Source organism: Cavia porcellus, unplaced genomic scaffold, assembly GCF_034190915.1.
Source record: "Cavia porcellus strain 051 isolate PalLab524CR breed Dunkin Hartley unplaced genomic scaffold, mCavPor4.1 scaffold_30, whole genome shotgun sequence".
Taxonomy (NCBI): Eukaryota; Metazoa; Chordata; class Mammalia; order Rodentia; family Caviidae; genus Cavia; species Cavia porcellus.
The window spans coordinates 3,709,925-3,730,421 of record NW_026947513.1 but is presented as its reverse complement, the minus strand read 5'-3'; the positions used below and the strand labels follow the sequence as shown (position 1 = coordinate 3,730,421).

Here is a 20,497-nt window from a genome sequence, read left to right as displayed (position 1 = left end):
AGGGCATGGTAGGAGGGCACAGTGCAGGAAAGCAGTTCACCCATGGCAACCAAGAAGCAGAGAAAGAAGGACTGAGCTGGGGACAATAATAAGCCTTCTAGGTCCTACTGCCAATGAGCCACCTGCCACCAGGTCTCATTCCTAGCAGCATTCAGCTGTTAAGATTATCAGTGGGCGAAACCCCTGATGAGTATAGCAGCCCTGTGACTCAACTTCAGTCCACACACGTGAGACTTTAAAGAGACCTTTTTTATTTAACCATGACAACTTGCACCCTTTTTTTGCGTTATAACAAAGTAACAAAAACTGGATGGCTTAATCATGATTCAATACAGCATTTCATTATATCCCCCATAAGGAATCCGAGAAAGCTTAGAAGGGTCCTCAGCTTAGGGTCTCCCAAGGTAACACTCAAGCATTTGGTCAAGAGTACATTCTCATCTGAAGGTTTGCTGGAGGAAGAATCTGCTTAGCATCTTAAGTAACATTCATCTCCTGTGGGTGCAGAATCATGGGAGCTAATTTACTCAAACCTGGCTAAAAGCAAATGGGAAGACTCCAGTAACTCTGCCATTAGTGTCTTAGAAAATGCAATCATTTAACTCCCATCAGACTCACAATGCGCACCTGCTTAGAATTTGGTCACAGGTCATGTCAAGATCAAGGAAAGACTTATACAAAGACATGGATATCAGCAGCGAGGCGTGGGGTGCATCTATGTTCTGTCTGCCACCTGGCTCCTTCTCAGGCTCTAATTTCTGCCGTGGCCTGAATTCCCAGGTGTATGTCTGCACATCCCACCCACTCGCATGTTCCCCGTCATTAGTTCTGGATATTATTCTTCCTTCAAACCGATAAACAAACGTTTATCGTACTAAACCACAAGAATTTTTCATATATGTTTACTAAATGTCTACCATAGGACTGTAAGAGTAAAAACATACCCTTTTGGAGGCTGAGGCTGAAAGATGGTAAATTTGATTCTGACCTGGACAATGTACCTAATTAAAAAGATCCGGTATCAAAATAAGACAAAAAAAAAAAAAAAACAATAAGTAAAAAAGGCTGTGGACGTGGTTCAAGAAAAATGTTCTACATTCAATCCCCAGTAACAGTACACATGAAAAAGCATAAAATATACAAAGATGAGTAAAGAAAATAAATTCAAATAAAAAATAAGCAAAAAAAAAAAGCCACAACAACTGCCTCAATGGAAATCACATTTGAACTCGAGATACTGGCTTATCCAAACATGCACAGAACAGAGAAACACATGTAATTCTCCCAGGTGCTGTATACGGTGTATAACGGGGGAGAGCCTCATGGAGTGAGGGAGGGCAGGCAGCAAAGACTTGGAAGCAAAGCAAATCCTCACATAGTGGTCTATGTTTCACTGTGCAGTTGAAGGCAAGGAAATGTCACATGTTTCCATATTTTAACTTCACTGCAAATAAGCAAAGTGGCCACATTTGATAATCAGTGGCCACATTTAATAATCAGTGGCCACATTTAATAAAATGAAAAGCTGCATTGACGAACATAGAGACAGGTGGAATAGCTAATAAAACAGGAAACTGACGTATGAGACATTGTCATACCAACAATATTGTCTAGGTTGTTTTTTATATAGGAAAGAAAGTAATTTGTTCCTCCTCCTGTCTTTACTCTGTATTTGAACATAACCTTCATATAACAGATTTGGAGAAATTATCAGGCTAAGTTGACTTTTGATTCAGCGACATTCAATGTAATTTTTTCCTAAAATAAATTTGAATTTTAATAGAGCATATTCAATTTGTTAGTTTATTAGTAATGAGATATAAGCTTTAATTATTGTTATTGAGAACTTAGAAGTATCAAGGATGCATCTCATTTAAATGTGAATTTTAATAAAGCATTAGTTCTAAGAGTTAAACATTCTAATAATTACAACTAACCCGAAACTTAAGTATTTCATGATGCATTCAAAGGAATAATTTTAGAATCAGGATTCATCAACATTGCTGCAGAATTAATATTCTGAATCTCAGCTTGATAAAGAATTCAACTGGAAAGACATTTTCCTATCTGAAAGGTTAGCATGTTTATATTCAGTATTATAAAAAATAGACCTGTAGCCTAATGCAAAAAATGTCTTTCAAAATCATTTCTCCAAATGATGTAAATGTAGACTACCATTATGATGTAGCTGTCTGACAAGTATGCATTTGTGTTTCCAAAATGCAACAATGAAATATTCAGATTATGGAGTGATTTATAAAGGACCTATTTCATGGATGGTTTTTGCCTTTAGCCATTTTAAGTCTGGTTTATATGTAAAAGTGATAGGGAAACTTTTTTCTTTGTCAACATCTGTCAATCTTCCATAATTAAGAAAAATGAATGAAGGAGGAAAATGAAGTTTTTATTGAAATATTGAGATACCTAAATGGATCACTGCAGATTTTCTCTTCACCTGGAAAGGCATATCCAAAACCAGTTGTCTCATTAGCAATTCACCTGTTTCTCACAACTGGCTAAAGCTCTTTTTTTAAAAAATTTATTTTAAAGAAAATAAGAAAAACAAAGCATAATAGAAGAGAACAAAGCAGATCAGAACAGAACAATCCAAGCATCACAGGACCTCAAAACAGGGCGACAGGAACCAACAGTGGCCACCATAATATCTCTTTTTTTTCTTCAAAATAGTCATCCATATCCTCACTCACAATAAAGTCCATACCCTCACTCACAATAAATTCAAACAAAACAAAATAGTATAAAAACAGTCAAAACAAAAGAATTAAAACCAGTCAAAACAAAAGAATTATGGACCTTCAACGCCAGACAATAAGAAATCAAAAATGGCCACCATAATGTCTCTTGAATATGTATGAAGGTATGGACAGCTATTTTAAAGCCTTCCCCTTTTTTGTCATGATTTCAGGGGTCCTCTGAAAAATCAATACCCCTTACCTGTGTGGCTTAGCACATGTGATTTTCTCCAAAATATAACCAATGATGCTCTCCCTCTAACAAGACTTCTGGCATGCTATAAGTATTTTGATGAACAGGCTTTTGTTTTGTTTCTGTTTTTTAATAATCAGCAATACCATGCTCAGACAATCAGAACATATAAACAGCTTTATAAAAGTGATACTATGAGGCCAAAATAAGTGAGGGATTAGTTTTTACATGTATGTTGCATTTTGCACTACAGAAATATTTAAAGTGACCAATAATTACAAATGGAGGGTTGCTAGATGTGAAACTGTTTTAAGCAAAGCTTTTATAAATATTAATACAGGAAAGAGAGGTGGACAGTAGGACCGCTATGAATAACACCCCATGCGAGTCCCAGATTCTGACCCTTCTGTGATGTATCTAGTATTGTATAAGCCACAAAATGTATTCTTAGCGGGTTTATTTGCAGAATCCATGGATAATCCCTTATGTTTAATAGTTATAAATAAATATATTTCCATCAAAATATAAATTTGTTTTAATATTTGCATTTTTAAAGAGCAAAATAAATCTCTTTGATTTACATGTGAAATGAATCTGTACAAGGTGCCATAACAATTGGAGGAAATTCTATTTTTAAGTAATTAGTACCTTTGATGATTATGCAGAGATTAATGAAAATACCTGTGGCATAAAGAGAGATCTCTACAATGGAATATTTATTTTTGTCCAGTGAATAAGTTTACCTGATGTATATATCAGCCATCTACATGAATTGTTGTAAACCAACAATTTGGTAAAGAGCAAGGGTACTGACAGCTGATGTTGGTAACAACAACATTAATGAATACTAAGTACTAATATGTGCTGGGCATTCTGCTTGGTATTTTATGTTGACACATTCAATAATAATATTACTTTTAATATTATGTTTGTCAATGTGCTTCAGAGAAAAGGAACCACTGGAATATACATGTGTCTCTGTGTATATTTGTATATAATGTGTGTATCTTTATATAAATATCTTATGTACCTGTATATCACATGCATACTACATTTATGTACAGTATGTGTATGTGTATATATCTATATCTATCAATATATACATATATATATATATATATAGAGAGAGAGAGAGAGAGAGAGAGACAGAGAGACAGAGAGACAGAGAGACAGACAGAGAAAGAGATAGAGAGGAAGAGAATATATTCAGGGCCTTTGAACTGAGCTATATCTCTAGCCAATTTTTATTTTAAAACATGGTCTCACTAAGTTATTAAGTTGCCCAGCCTGGGCTTAAACATGTGATCTTCCTGCCTCAGCCTTCCATAGAACGGGATTGTACACATGAATTAGCATGCTCAGAAAAAAGACAGCTTCATTAGGAGAAGGTGGGTCATTTGAATATAGATACCTACAGGTCCCACAATTTGTTATCGTTAAACTGGAGATCCTGGAAGCTAGTGACTTCTCCAATCTGAATTCTCCAATTGTCTCAGTTGAGAGAAACCAATAATATAAATACTAGTGGAAATGCAGAAGTCCAATATCCCATCTCAGTCAGACAGACAAGAGGGAAAAGGGGTGAATTCCTCTATCCTCTGCCTTTTTGTCCTATTCAGGCCTTCAAATGATTGAGCAGTGCCCAACCCACATTGGCCAGGGCTATCTGGTCTACCAAGTCCATTGACTGACTTGCTGATTTCATTGTAAACATCTGTAATCTGGGCACTCCTCCACATCATCATGTTGGTACAAAAACTGTATTACATTATTTTCCCTATATTAGAGCTAACACTACTGAGGTCTTACCAAAGGTATAGGCTTGCTCAAGGTCTCAGCCAGGATAAATTTACATATTGCAAGCATTTTTTAAAATGTAGGTTTGCTTGGTTATTTGTTTACTTTGGACTATTAGTGTATTAGATCCATTCAGAGATGTATGTTGTCTTTCTCTGACCCACTCAACCACCCAGAGGGTGAAGAGACTCAAGGAAATCATACGTAACCTGTGATAGTGTGAGCATACTGATACTTCAGTATGCTCCCCAGTAAATCCCTGCCCCTGCATTTAAGAGCAAATTCAAGTTGAGAGGCGTTGATGCCAGGCCTTGGAATTTCCTACTGGGAATTCAAGGATATCTTCAGACCTTTAGGGAACACAAAACAGTACAACAGAAATACAAAGCTTAACCCAACCCAAAGAATGACAGATATTGCTCATCTAATTCACTTGTACACTGAATTAAAACAGGAAATTTTCTCAATACTTCTATAATTCATTCCTTTTTTTTTCTGGGCAGAGCTCCTTACACCTATCTGGCTTATTCTTCTCCAGTGACTAGAGGTGGTGATCAAATCCATTCTATGATTTTCTGCATCTCAGTTTTGCTTAGCTGGTAGCTTAGCCAGAAGCTTCTGGCTACCTTCTAATCCTCACTCAAGGGTCAAATAATTAACCTATTATATCTTTAAGAAGTGTTCACCAATCAAAGTAGAAGCTTCTACAAAATAATCTCTTCCTGAATATAAAGCTAAAACATGTTGACTTGAAATTATTTTGAAAACCCACTTTTAAAAGCTTTTAGAATCAGCTGTATCATTTTAAATTACCCCGTTTACCACTACTAACTTTTTGATGCATATCAACTTGGTAATTTTTCTCTGAATGTACGCACAGTTTGGATTGCACTCCACATACTATTTGGAAATTGTTTTTTTCCCTTTCATACATTTTCATCCTACCTCTGCATCATCAATACTTTTGCTTGTCATTATTTCTATGCAATATCATATATAATAGCTCTATATTATTCCATATGTATATAATATAAAGATATATATTAATTTATCTGAATACTTTCTCATTTGAGTCTATTTGGATTATTATTTTAGTTCTTAAATAACAGTGATGGGACTAGGAGTATGGCTCAGTAGTAGAGTACTTTCCTATCATGTACAGAGGCCCTGGGTTTGATTACCATTACTGCAAAACCAAACAACCCAATGATACAAACATTCTATGGAAACTCTTCAGACTGCATACCTCATTCTTCCTTAGCCTTAGCATTAGACTTTGAAAGAAAAGTCCCCATGTTAAGATAAATATACACTTTTAAGGAAAAGAGTCCCAACAGCATTCCAAGGAATGGCTTTCTCTATGCTGACATTTTTGCACTGGTTTATATAAGTATTTAAAATCTATTTGATTTGAAAAACATTCAGTTGATTAAGATTCAAAAGTATATTTTGTTATGAAATTTTGTTTTGCCTTTTTTCCATAAAATTAAAAAGGTTACAATGCCATCTTGATTGATCTGAATGGTTGGATTATGCTTTACTTGGAAAATAAATCAAATTTACATCATGAAAAGTAATGTAGTTTTATCAGTACAAATGCTATACAAATCCCACCTGCTCAGTTCTTTGTCAGTGGAACTCATCTTTCCAAATGTTTACATGATATTCTTATTACCATTTGTGTTATTTACATATGCCAATTCTGAGTTGCTTCTTAGAAAATGTCTTAAGTAATGGAGAGTTTATGGAGAAGAGAAAAATATAAAATTAAAGACATTCAAGGATGACTCAAAAGTATCATTAAACATGACATTAGGCCTTCATTAGTTTGGAAACCGTCTTACTCTGTTTTCTGGTGCTATAGTTAAATCATGTAGGTTGGGTAATTTATGAAGAATATAAGCATATTTAGCCCACAGTTTGGAGGCTGGGAAATTTGATATTAAGCTGGCGGTATCTTCATAGCTTCTGGTGAGGGCCTTGGTGCTGTCATAAAATGGCAGAGAGTCATATACAGTGAGACAGCAAGCATACTAGAGAGAACTTCCTTCATAAGAGAGCCACTCCCACACTAACATTAATCCATGAAGGGATCAGTATGCTCATAGAGGCAAAGTGATGCATTACCTCCCAAAGATCATAACTCTGGATGCCACTAATTAATAAACTGTGATTGAAAATATGATGAATGTTTACAATTAAAATATATTATAGCAAAAGGCACATTTCCATTAATCTCCCCCTCCAAATGCTCACTTCTACTTGATGCACACTTATCTCATGGCTGTTGCCAGTTTCTGAGGCAGCTCTGGAAGTCTTCTTTCCTGAGTGTCTTCAGTTGCGCTGCGGTATCTGCCTCAATATTCCAAATGGACTCAAAATGTTTCCTTTTCACAGTCATTTTGACTTTGGGGAAGACTGTGCAGTGGAATAGTGTTGAATTCAGTGAATAAGGCGAGCAAGGGCTCAGCATAACTTCAGTGACCTGAACACAATGAGGAAGCAATGGAGAGAACAGGACAGAGAGAAGAGGTGTTGCAAGTGTAAAAGCCTTTAAAGAGTCATGTACACAAATTTGACAACAGGCAAGAGCACTGATGTAACAAAATCAGGATATCTGAGGGTTAGAGCTGAGAGACTGCAGGCCATGGAGAAAATGAGGAGAGTGCCGACACCACTGTCTAGCCATCTCATCCTGGAGTAGACACGTCAGAGTAACCAAGGGGCCAGGAATCCACGGACCAGGAATGCACCAGCTTCATTTGCATTAATCTCAAAAGAAATATACCATTTTTCTGAATTATGAATTAAAACAACCATAAACCATAACTAGCAGTAGGGCCTACAAATTCATAAGCAATAAACTTTAAAATACTTTATAATATGATAACTCAAATTGTTTGTCATGATCTTTGTGACTTAGAAATTGAGTTGTTAAGCTTGTTTCTGTGTCTTTTAAATATTTTACAACATATTTTATAATATGTAAGATTAAATGTTTTAATATTTTGAAAACTATTTTTCAATAAAATTGTCTTTCTTTGTAACTATGCCCTTTATTTTATATAATAAGAAAACATTCTCTTCAGAGGGTTGCTATAGGTTTCCCCAGACTACCAAAGGTATTTATACTACAAAAATATTAAGAATAGTAGTAGTGAAATAAGTGCGATGCGTATTAATTAGCATTTGTAAAAATACAGTGCAGTAACAGTCACTATCACAGTGCATGGTGCATAGCACTGAAAGTACTAGATATAAGTTCTGTGAAACTTTCTGTACTACGGGCTTGTGTTTCATGCATTTCTCTGTGTGAGGGTGGTTTAAGGTCTTAACAAAAGATCTTTTTTTGTAACATGGACCACAAGTTTTAAAAAGTTTAAAATTCTGTAGATTAAGGTAGAAGCATGTTGAGGTAGGATCTGTGAACGAACATCAGTAAAAGTTCTACAGTCACCAGAAAATAGGAAGTGCCCTGTAGATGTTTCCTCATAAACTGTGCTAAGAAATCTGTTCTGTTTGCTACAAGGGTCATCCTTCTTCCAGCATTTTTCATTCCTTTTGATTGCCTTCTTTTGTTGGTTTAATGACCTCTCTTTGGCTCTGCTCTTACAGTCTCTCTCTCTATCTCTCTCCTTCTCTCTGTGTCTCTGTCTCTCTCTGTCTCTGTGTGTATGTGTGCATGTGTGTGTGTCCCTCTGTCTCTCTCAGTCTCTATTTCTCTCTCATTTTTTCCACTGCTATGGTCTGCTGCTCAAACCTTGACCTTGCACATTCTAGGCAAACACTCTAGCATTGGGTTATCCTCCCGGCCCTCTACCACTATCTTGAGAGCGAGTCAGTAAATACACTTACTCATGGCCATGTCTTCCTGAAGCCTGATGCTTGTGTCTGTCTTGTACTCACACCACAAACTATAAATGTGTCCATTAAGTGGTCAGGAATTCTTTAGCAGGCACCGTCTCTGCTCAGCCTATGAGAGGCTGCCTTGGCCCTCCAAGGAACAGCGTCTCCTCGCCCTTTATATCCTGGCTTCAGTTCTACCAACTCCATTGAAGTGGGTTTTTTTCATGTCAGCCATGACTACCTAAATCCCAACTTCAGTGGAGCTTTTCAGTCTTTATTTTACTTCACTCTTGCCTTTCTGTTTTACATTTCCATGCCTGTTCTCCTTATCCTTTATTATCAGCAATATCTCCCTTGTTACCTAATTTCCTGTTTGCCTTTTCTCTTTCACTGCACACTTTTCCCTGTCTCACAGGAATGCCTTTGTCTACAAACACATTTGAATCATCTTTCAAATTCCAGGTGAATGATTGCCCCCATAGTGAACGCCTTAATTTCCTTTCCCCTCACTCAGTCCTTCACTCCTCCAAAGTAGGCCACCTCTTCTATCTCTTCACCTATATCAGAAGCACTTATGCTATATATATGTATTTCATGTTAATCAGTAATTTTCTTACCCATTATTGATATTGGACTGGGAAGTGTTGTAGAGGATATGTTATCTAAGAATACTGTGAATGAATATATGGATGAACGAATGGAAAAAAGTATTCCACGATGCCATCAAACTGAAATTAAACCTCAGGTCTCTGGCATTATATCAGCAGTGGCAAATCAAGGGCCCCTGTCAAATACAAGCAGTGAGGTAAAGAATCAGGAATCCCAGTTCACTGAAGAAAGTGTTGTTAGCCTGCTCATACTCTGTGTGTGTGCCCTTGTTAATGAGCCTGCTTCCTCCCGCCACGATTGAGTGCATGTGCTCATATTGTGTCTTGACATTGACCATAGATCAGGAAAGGTAGGCTTCTCTGCAACAAGCTTTGAACATTAGTGATAAACAGTTCTGACTTTCACAGTGTATTGATGTTATTACAGCTTCAAGTGCCACACACCTTTTTCCTTGCCTCCTGACAAATGGTTCTCATGTTTGGCATATAAATACTAAAACCTCTTTCTAAAGAATGGGGAGAACTGTCTAAAGATAAGAGATCTTACATCTTCCTGTAAATGCACATGGCTAACATGTAGAGCAGAACTTAGTGACCTGTCACTACTAGAAAGAAGAGTAATAATCTCTTCTTCACCACAAACCCACCCAGTGTTGAGGCACAATTCCAAAAAAGTTAGCACCTTAGATCTTTTGTCTCCATCAGGGAGCATATGGTAGTAACATGTTTTCATAGCACAAATCTGTGCATTTTCTCTGGGTTTGTGGGGAATGAGGGAAAATTTGGGGACCGAGGTGGTACAAGTAACATTTTTTGGTTAATTAAATAATATTGTTTAATAAATAGCACCTGAGGTAAAATTTAACTATGCACTGAATTCTTGAATTACTTTGTGTGAAGAACATGCATCAATGCAATGACTTTTAACAGTTGAGTATTTGGAAAAGGTTATGAAATTCAAGTTTATTTGAACTTAAATAAGATTTATCTAACCTAATTTTATAATGTTAACAGAACAGCATAAAATCGTAGTCCTTTAAGAAAATCTTGCCACACTTCTGACTTGAAGTTCAGGAGGATATTTTGTGGAAAGTAAGTCGATTAGGACAATAGGAGCGAAATATTTTTAATATGATTAGCCAGGTTAAGCCTGACTCATATAGTGTGCTATGTTTGTTCTCTAGACTGTTGCAAAGATTACCATACACTGTATGGCTAAAGACAATAGAAATTTATTCAGCCACAATTATAGCTGCTAAACATCTGAAATCAAGATGCCAGTAAGGTCATGCGCTGTATATGTGCTCTTGGTAAAAGCTCTCGCATACTAGCTTTTTCAGGTTGGTTGGTGGTCTGTGGCATTTCTTGACTCATACTTGTCTCACTCGGTTTTTGTCTCTGACCTCATATGACTGTCTAGCTTCTTTTTGTCTCTTTGTCTTTGGGTTGTCTTTTTAAGGACACCTGTTTTGGATTTGGGGGCCATTCTAATACAGCATGCTTCATATTAACTAATTTCATTTATATAGACCCTGTTTCTAAATAAAGTTACATCCTGTGGTTTTGGATAAATATGAATTTGAAGTACATGCAATTCAATGCAGCACATTTGCTATTCTGTTTTACTGAAAATAATATATGGTTAATCGATGACTCAAAATCATATGCAAAAAGTGGATTACAAATACCTGTAAGTGTAAGCAACAAAGACTCACAGGAAACTAGACTCTCAGAACTATGCCAGGAGGTAGAATCGAAAGGGAAAAGCAATTGGATAGTAAAAAATCAATAAGTCACACTGGCAACTTGAATATTAATGGATGTTATTGTTTATTTAATTTTTAATATTGTTCCTTTTTGTGTTTGACTATGAAACTATTTTACTCATTTGCAAAAAGAGTTGTCTTTCTATATAGACTAAAATATATACCCTGGTTTCCAGAGTGACTAAATCTCATAGCCTTAGAGTTTGTCTGTACCTTCTGTTCATACCATTGCAGTTGTTTCATGCTTCGGCAATTTTGTCTAGGCTGTCAGCTCTAAAGGTACCTCCTAAGGAGAGACACTCTGAGTTTAGTGCTCACCTTCATTCTGAGTCATGCATCTTCTCCCCACTTGTGGTGTTGCTTGGTTAAAATTTGGCAATTACCAAACAAATACTATCGACTCATGTATTTGCATTCTCTTAATGGATGGTAAGTTCTTGTAAGTCCTGGAAGCTATAGATACCATATAATAGAGTCAGAAAACTGTGTAGAAAAATGAATAAATAAACAATTGAGTTACAGTCAAAGAAAGACACCATACCAGGTCCTAAGTTCAATTTTGAGCATGGAAAGATGTATGAAAGATCACATGTCCACAGATCACCATATTGTAAAACAGATTGTTCCTAGAGCTGGAAAAGAACCGAAATGAAATACATTAGAAATTACAACCCTGAGCAACTGCTCCCCGTATAATATGGTGATCTCTGTAGAAGATTTTGTGACAGAGGTGGTACTAAGTTTGGGCACTGAGAAACAGGCACATTTTCTGGAGACAGGTTACTAGGTAAAGTTGGGAAATACTGGCAGAAGAAAAATAAAGCATGATCCTCAAGATGAATATGTTGAGTCCTTGATCCATTTGAAGACATGCCAAATAATTCAGCTCTGAGGCCGGGTTGCATATACAATTAGTTCATTGTGATGGGAGCCACTTGGGAAGTTTGATGGGAAGAAGATCCCAGAGACCTGGAGTGATGGTAGAAAGAGGAGACACAACAGGGCCATCTCAGAGGAATGGCTTGCTCCAATGTTTGTACCTTTGTGATGGCACTCGACTGCCTGGTCAAGAGAAGCCCAGAAGAAACCCATGAGGAAGTCAGTGTGGAACCCCTCCATGCTTCACAGCTAAGGAAACAACTGAGAGCAGAGAAGGAAAGTTATATTCACAAAAGGACACAAGTGTGCTTCCGAAGGAGGTGACCAGATATAGTACCGTGTGTTGAAAGTAGCAGAAAAACAGATTGAACATAGAGTCGCCTGTGGACTTCAGTGAAGCAGAGGTAGAGGAAGAAGAGAACCAGGAAGCAGCCCAGTTTTTACCTGGGAGGCTGCTCTCAGGCCCAGCCAGGATAAGCGATGCTTTCCTGCATGCTCCAACAGGAGTTTACTCCCACTGCTTTGATGAGAGGCTATGGTCACTCTCTGCAGGAAGCATCTCTTGCTAATTATAGGCTGCCTAGCCTCGATGAAACCAAACAGAAATTGTATATAAGACTGTAGGAAAAAACCACATCTCTTAATATGCTATGGCTAAAGTATTCATACATGCTGTTATATTTTACCAATATATCAACGTACAATGGATTGGAAAGAAACAAGAAAAAGAACAAAATGTGTCTCTCACCATATACAGTTTGAGAAGCTCTGTAGTGTAAAGCAGCTAGGTCAGGGAAACAAAAGATGCCAATTTGTCTGCTCCTCTAATTGCTTGTTATCTGTATACAGGAGGTGGAGGGATGGATATTGAATCCTTTCTGAAGCCCCAGCTTCAGGCAGAGGGCACAGAACACCACCTGTGACCAATAAATGATTATAATAGAACTGATATTACTTAGTAACAGACATTTGTAAAGGCTGATAGAGCAGTTTCAGGCTGACTAGTTGAGTGGAAGTCACAGAACCATAAATGAATAGACATAAGCAGATATAACCACAGACAAAGAAAAATAAGCAGCATAAGAAACCTCTTAGGTGACAGGAAAGAAAGAACAGCAAAAAGGAGCTGGAATGAGTAGACTAATGATACTCTTCAAAATGTGGGGGAAGAGCACATAGGAACAAAGGACTCAGGACGCAGACAAAGAGGAAAGGGTAAAACTGGATCTGCACAGTTGTAGGGTACAGCGAAGTCCCACTGAGGGGGATGCATGTTTTCTAGAACTAATACTGCTGCGCTGTACCCAAACAAACATCTCTTATTGAAAGACTGAAAAATTACTTCTGGTTTGCAAGCTCCTGAGCACAATATATCTCCAAATAAACAACCTGTGTCCTTGACCTGACGAGACCCTGCTCTTAGCAATGACTTGCTCTAAGAAACACAGATGACTACCAGCTTCACTGCAACATGCTCTGTGCTGGTGACAGACTGAAGGCTTTCTGGGTGAAGGGTCTGTTACAGGGCTGTGCAAGCCTTTCTGGTTACACTTGATCTACCTAACGAATTTCAATTAGCTTCCATCTGTGAAATATAAAATTGAATGCCCTGAACTCTTTCTAAGCACAGACTGTGTTGCCAAACTGACAGTGTGCAAGGAATCTAGGCCATCTTTCAGAGAATCGAAATCAAACTTGAAAGGATGCTAGTGATACTCTAGCCAATCTTGCATTTTAGAGAAAGCATCTGAGGCACGGAGTAGTAAAATAACTAGTTCAAATTCATGTAGGGAGCTACTTTAGATCAAATGAAATGAAAATTTTCCCATCTGTGAAACTCTGAGCACTTTCCACTGGACCTCAGTGCTTCAGGGGACCATCCACTCATTACAATGAGAATTTCCTAATAGACAACCACTCTTTCTAGACCCTGAAACCAATTTATTTTTCTGGAAAGTAATTCAAGCCTGTCATTTTGTTACTTACCAGTAACTACAGAGAGGTACTATAGCATTCCATGGTGGTTATGTAACGAACTGTTACCAAGTAGGTGTTAACATTCGCCAAATAAAATCCATAGAAATGAGGAAACTTTATGATGAATAAAATCCTGTCAGTTATTTTTAAGTTTTAAGGACATTTTGGATTCTTAAAATACAAATTTCAGGTTCATAACTGTTTCACCAAAATCTTTTGTGGCACCAAAAAGTCGTTAGATGCTCAAAGGTGGAACTCTGAGTAACAAACTTGCAAATTTCATGAAACCATGGATCAGTCGCCTCATCTTCACAGCTAGGTGGAAATGGTGCGTACCTTTCAGGTTTCTTAAGAGGATGATTTTTGAGGTGATTAGTACAATGTCCTGGACATGGTAAGTAGCCTATTGCCCTATGACTACTAACCATTGACATGAATAATTAGGTCAGGAGTAGTAGAGTTTCTTCCATGAATACAGAGAGCAGAATTGATGAATGTAAACCATTTTCTATATCTGATATTCTGTGACTCTAGTGGCCCTTTTTTAAAGTATTGACAAGTTGACTTAACCTTTGTCTCCAGCTAAGCTCTACTTGTGATTATTTTCTTATAAATCATATAATCAATATCTCCAGTCTGGCAAATTTTCTTTCTTTGATTTTAGGCAATATAATGGCTATTTAAAAGGAAGAAAACAAATTGAGAGCATCTGCAGTGTACCATGATCACTCCTTGTGTTATTACTGCACCTAGAATTCTCTGAGGAAGGTATTGGTGTAGCATTTTGGAGATGAAAAATGAAACCTCAGATATAATGATATCTAATAGCCAAAATTGAGTGATCATGTAATAACTTAAATGCACCAGGATACCTTGGTGAGGAAAAGATAGTTATACTTTGGGATTGTTTCAAGTAAAATGGAGGGTATCATAATATTTCTTGTGTATAAAAAGAAATCACAGAGACAATTCAAACATGTTAATCTCTGAGACCTTAGTTTAACAGAAAACACATTAACAAGATCTTCCTTGTTGTCATTTATACTGGGTTGAGGATCATTTACACAGCACAAGTGAAAATTGGGGAATTACATGACAGCACAAAGTCATTTGGTGGATATAGTATCAGTGAGTCAGAAACTTTCCAGGTGGTAAATAGAGCTGTGGGAATTGTTGTGATCTCTATGGTTGTGTCCACACCAAATCAACATGTTGGGTCTCTAATCCTGTGTGATAACATGGAAGTGAGGCCTTGGAGAGGTAATTAGATTTGAATAAACTAGGAATGTTGGCTCACATTGTGGGATTGGTGCCCTTATCAAAAGAAGAGGAAGAACCAGAATGGCTGTCTCTTAACTGGTGAGGTGTCTACCTACTAGTGGGGAGGCAGGCCCCAGCCAGGCAAGGCATCTGTCATTTGATCTTGTACTTCCCATTATCTAAAACTGGAGAAATTGAAATCTGTGGCTTAAGTCACCTTCTCAGTGGCCTGATCTTCTGGAATGCTGACTGACTATGAAAAGATCAATAACAATATTATTAAAGTTTAGAATAAAGTATAAATATTGAGCAAGTAGGAGAGTTTATAAACAATAAAATAAATTAAGAAGGAATGTGAGGTTAATGGGAAAGAAAAATCCCTTGTTGAGCCAAGCATGGTGGCACATGTCTGTTTTCCCAGCACTTGGGAGACAGGAGGATCACCTGGAGTTCGAGGGCAGCCTGGGCTACATGGAAAGCTCAAGGCCAGCCTGAAGTACACAGCAGTACCACTATCTGAAAAGAAAAATTCCTTGGATGGTAAGTAGGTTGTCTTAGAATTTCAGACCTCCAATTTGGGTAAAGAGGAGGCAGCGAAGGGCAAACCAGAGAACAAGGGTGACTGGGGACTGACCCTCCTCACCCCAGATATGCTGACAAAGCTGTCAAACGAAAGGTTAAAGATTATTATACAAACACACACACACACACACACACACACACACACACACATGCATGTCTTATTTTGATCAAATAAGTAAATTAGGATATGCATCACTGATAGACTGCATTTGCAAAGTGAAGACTTACCAAGCAGTTATGGACAGTCATTTCATCTGTTTGGCAGTTTGTCCTTTTAACACGTAAGAGTCATTGATACCATGGAATGTACCAATAAGTGTTCTACATGCATTGGTACTGAAGGATGTAATCTATGCTGTGGGGCAGATTTGGCTCTGAATCCCATTTTACAGATGAGGAAACTGATTAATTTGCCTGAGGTCATTCATCTGTGAAGCAGGCATATTCATTTCCTATTGCTAGCAGAACAAATAATCACACACCTAGTGGCTTAAAATAACAACAACAAAAAACTTGCTTTCTTATAGCTGTGATGATCACAGATGTAAAATGATTAGGCAGAGCTAGCTCCTTATGGAAGCTCTAGGATAAAATCTTTCTCCTTGACTTTTCTTGATTTTAGACATAATAAGTTCCTCGACTCATGCCTTTATGCTGCATCTTCAAACCCAACAATAGAGCATATTCCTCTCTGTCCCTCTGTCCCTCTGTCTGACTCTATGGCTGGCTGTCTGGCTCTCTCTCTCTCTCTCTCTCTCTCTCTCTCTCTCTCTCTCATTGCATGCCTTTTTTCTGACTCTAGCCCACATTCTCCTTCCTCTTATAAAGACTCATGATTGTTTCTGGCTTCCCAGATCTCTCAAGATCATTTCCTCATATCAAGATACATCCGCAAAGCTACTTAGGTTGGCTTTTGTTTCTGTTCCTGTATGGAAGGGAATGTAGGGATAGTTAGGGAGGGTTGGGCAGCACAGGACATGATCTGGGTGGGTAGCATAGTGGAGAGAGCTGCATGCTCATGGGAGGAGGCTGAGCTCTGTGGAAACTTTGCAGACCTTTGCTACATGCCCGTAGGTCCTGTGAACCTTGGCTCACTCCAGAAACAAAGGCTAAGACCTTGATTGTACCAATCACCAAAATAGGTAATTTTACTACCATAAATATTGATGAAGCAGAGCCTTCAGTCTGAGGACCTCACCTTGAGCTTCTCTGTGCTATACAGCTCACTGGCTGTGTGGTTCATCCCACTTACACACACACACACACACACACACACACACACACACACACGGTCTTTTGCAATATTATCACTAAAACTTTTCTTTTACTTCACTTTTGCTGTTTCTCATTCCACACCGCAGAGACTTTCTTTTCTGAGTCAGTCTCACTGCAGCCTCTGCATTCCTGACTTAGTGAAGAGACGAACAAGGCAAGAGGAAGATCTCTTCACTGGAGAACACTGGTCCCTCGGATCTCTGCCTAATACAACAGGAATATGGTCAGAGGTTCTGGAGACTGGGATAGACACATATTTGGGCAGCAGCACTTCTGTCTTCCATGGAAGAATCAAGTTCAGAAAGGCTAGCTGCAGAGCCTGGAGCCTAAAATTATCTATGTAATTATCACCAGTGTGGGCTCCATGCCAAGTTTTTGCTTCGTATTGGTTATATGATGCTGAAGATAACAACTATGATCCAACCCTCATGTGGAGTGCTGGCATAAAAAAATATGCAATCACTATTGAAAATCATGTTAAGTTCAACAAGGCAGAGAGCACTGCACTAAGGGAAAGAGGACAGGACAGGAACGAAATTACCAACTATACATCAGGGAAAACTTCTGTAAGCAAAGATCTGAACAATGAAATATTTTACATAGTTATGGTCATATAAAATTTAGAATATATTGAGAGGAATTATGTTAAGATTAAGTCATAATGAATTGTAGCCTCATTTCTGATTTTCAGGCTAATTTTTATATTTTCCAAGCTTTCTAAAATTTAAAAAAAAAAGAGGTACCTTAACATTTTAAAAAAGAAACTAAGCTGTGACATGCATAGGGTTTACATTGGTCTTCAAGACTGAATCTGTAGAAAATTTCCTCAGTCCACTGTGAAAATGGATCCTGGACTTATTTTCAAAGTTTGATTGTGAAGGTTATAGCTCCCATTCAGATGCATTAAAAGTTTTTCTTTTTAAGACCAGTGTTTCCTTACATCCCTCTTTTGTACTCGGTGAGGCCGGCTCTCTAAAACACAAACTTTTGGGAATGATCTAAAACCTGGAAACTTTGGAATGTTCTAAACCTTTGTGTTTCCGGTTATGCTACTTTTAATTTCACATTTGCTTACATTATGAATAAGAGAAGAGCAGTGCCAAGCCTGTCATTCAATTCTGGTCTCTTCTATTGCTTTACAAAGCTGTGTCCACTCTATTTTTATAACAATTGACTCAGGAGAAAAAATGAACCCATGGGCACTTTCATCAATGTCTGATCTGATAGATGCGTCCAAATGCCAGTCGCTTTCTGCTGAACGTTACCATGGGCAACGGTTTGAAGAACTTTCTATGAATAAAAGAGAACAGGAAAAGAAATACTGCATGAACATTTATCTGTGTGGCTATGTCCATTTTATTTATGTGCATGCCAAGATTTAGATCTTAACATTTGGTTGATTTATTTGTCTGAGACTTTATCCATTCTGCCCTGTAATACTGAAATGCATACTTAATAACATTCTTTCCTCACTCATTGTGTCCCATCTCAGTCTTTCAATCCCTGCTGCCAGAGAGAATTTGAAAAAAAAAACATGATGCTCGCATTCCTATCTTCCCTTGTTCTAGAAGTCAATGAAATGCTACAAATACTTAGGAAGTGACAGGCATGGGCTAGGGTACGTGAGGTTACCACTGGAAGAAATAGTCTCTGTCTTTGAGAAAACTCAAATGTTTTCACTTACAAGCTAGTGAAGAAAAGGAAGCATTTGCACAATTCTCTCATTCAGAGCTGGGTGACAGCAGTGACCGCAGCACACCTAAGGAGCTAGATTTAAGATCCCAGAGCAATATACAACGTATTCTCTAAAAGCCCAATTCATAGCTAATTAAAACATCATGGAGGAATATTTGTTTTGGGTTCTAATCTGTTTCGTTAGATCTAATAGGTTCTTTGCCCTCAGAAACACTTCAGTAAGATAATAATTTTCTCTATTAGGACTTTTAAAATAATAACAATTAATTGCATAAAATCTGTACAAGGAATATAAACATTATGCACTATAAACATGTGCTAAGAAGGAAGGAAGGAAGAAAGAAAGAGAAAGAAGAAAGAAAGAAAGACGAAACTGGTTAAAGTGATAGTAGGGTTATCTTAAGTCATATATCTGAATATTATAAAAATACTTCTAAACATTTAAAAAAATGAAACTACCTGAAAGTGAAGCTTCAGATGAAGTTTAGTCCAGAAATTGAAATGATGTTCTCTTAATTCTGATTTCCCTTTTTCTTGATTCCATGCTTTCCAGGCTGAGTAAAAGATTCTAAATACTCCTATCAAATGCAAGAACAAAAAAATTTCTCTTCTCTGGGTATATAACAACATTCCTGAAGCTTTTATTATTGCCCTGAAGTGATGCATAGGCCATCTATAATCAATTATTATTTCTTGGAACATGGCATCAGAAGTCTACTGATTTGGGCTCAGCCCTAGAGTTTATGGTGTCATGCATCATCTGGTAGTTACACAGTGAAGGTAGGCAAACAGTGTTTAGCTAATGGGTGAATTATCTAGGTGACAGAGTAAAGAAAATCTCAGTGAATGAGCAACCAAATAAATAGTTAATACCTTTAGGTGACAACTTTCTTGGACAGTATTTCTCATAGAGTGTCTTTGTGAAGTTGATGAAATCACCAACTCAAACAGTTAAAGTCAGAAAAATCTGCCTCATACTGTAGGAACACATTGTGGAATCGCATTTTCCATGAAATTAGCACTCAATAATTTTTTTTCAGTCCTTATTCCAATAACTTCTACTCTATCAGCATTCCACTAACATGTTTTATTAAAAATAATGAGTATTCTCCCTATTTCTAAATCTAAATTCTTTTCCTTAGTTCTGATACTTCTCAGATCTAAAAACACTGTGTTCTCAATACCTTGAACACAACTTCTCTTGAAACATTTCACCATATTTTCCATATTGTGGTATTCCTCTTTTTTTCACGTTACTTCACTTAACATCCAATCTCTCAACAAGAAGTAAAGAGATTTGAGTTAATTTGACAGTTCATCATTGCCAAGAATTGGTGAGCCTTAGCGGAATGTGAAGTATGCGTGCCCTTTCTTTGTCCTTAGGGTTTGTGTTACACTGAAAACAAATCTCAGACACTGTAATTTCACTTGCTAGTTAGGGAAAACACAGACAAGGGCTGTAGCAGCACACTCAGGTATGAATATGGGTGAGTCTATCTGTGTATGTCAACCTATGCTGTGTATGAGCTGGTGAGGTCCTTACTCTGTTATCTTTGGCTTTTCTTTCATTTTTCTTCAGGTCTTTTTATTTTTCACTCCCTCAATCTGTTCCTGTTCCCACTTGAGAAAAGTCTCTATTTCTCATTTTCTGTAGTATTTTTTTTGTTGTTCCTTATTTATATTTTGGGTTTCTCATAGAAGACAAACCATTTTGCATCTGATTTATTTCACTTAATGTTATGATCTCACTATGCATCCATGTACCTATGAATGCCCCAAGTTTATCCTTCTTTATGGCAGCTTAGTCCTCTGAGGTACCACATTTTCTAGCCAAAATAGTTAAAGTCATCATTTAATAAATACATG

The 20,497-nt window shown here is 37.4% G+C and overlaps 1 protein-coding gene across 5 annotated transcripts in view; it reads left to right on the top strand.

The window, feature by feature from the left end:
• Positions 1–20,497, top strand: part of Kcnip4 (potassium voltage-gated channel interacting protein 4) — a 1,100,013-nt gene that overhangs the window by 662,099 nt on the left and 417,417 nt on the right. The window lies entirely within an intron of this gene.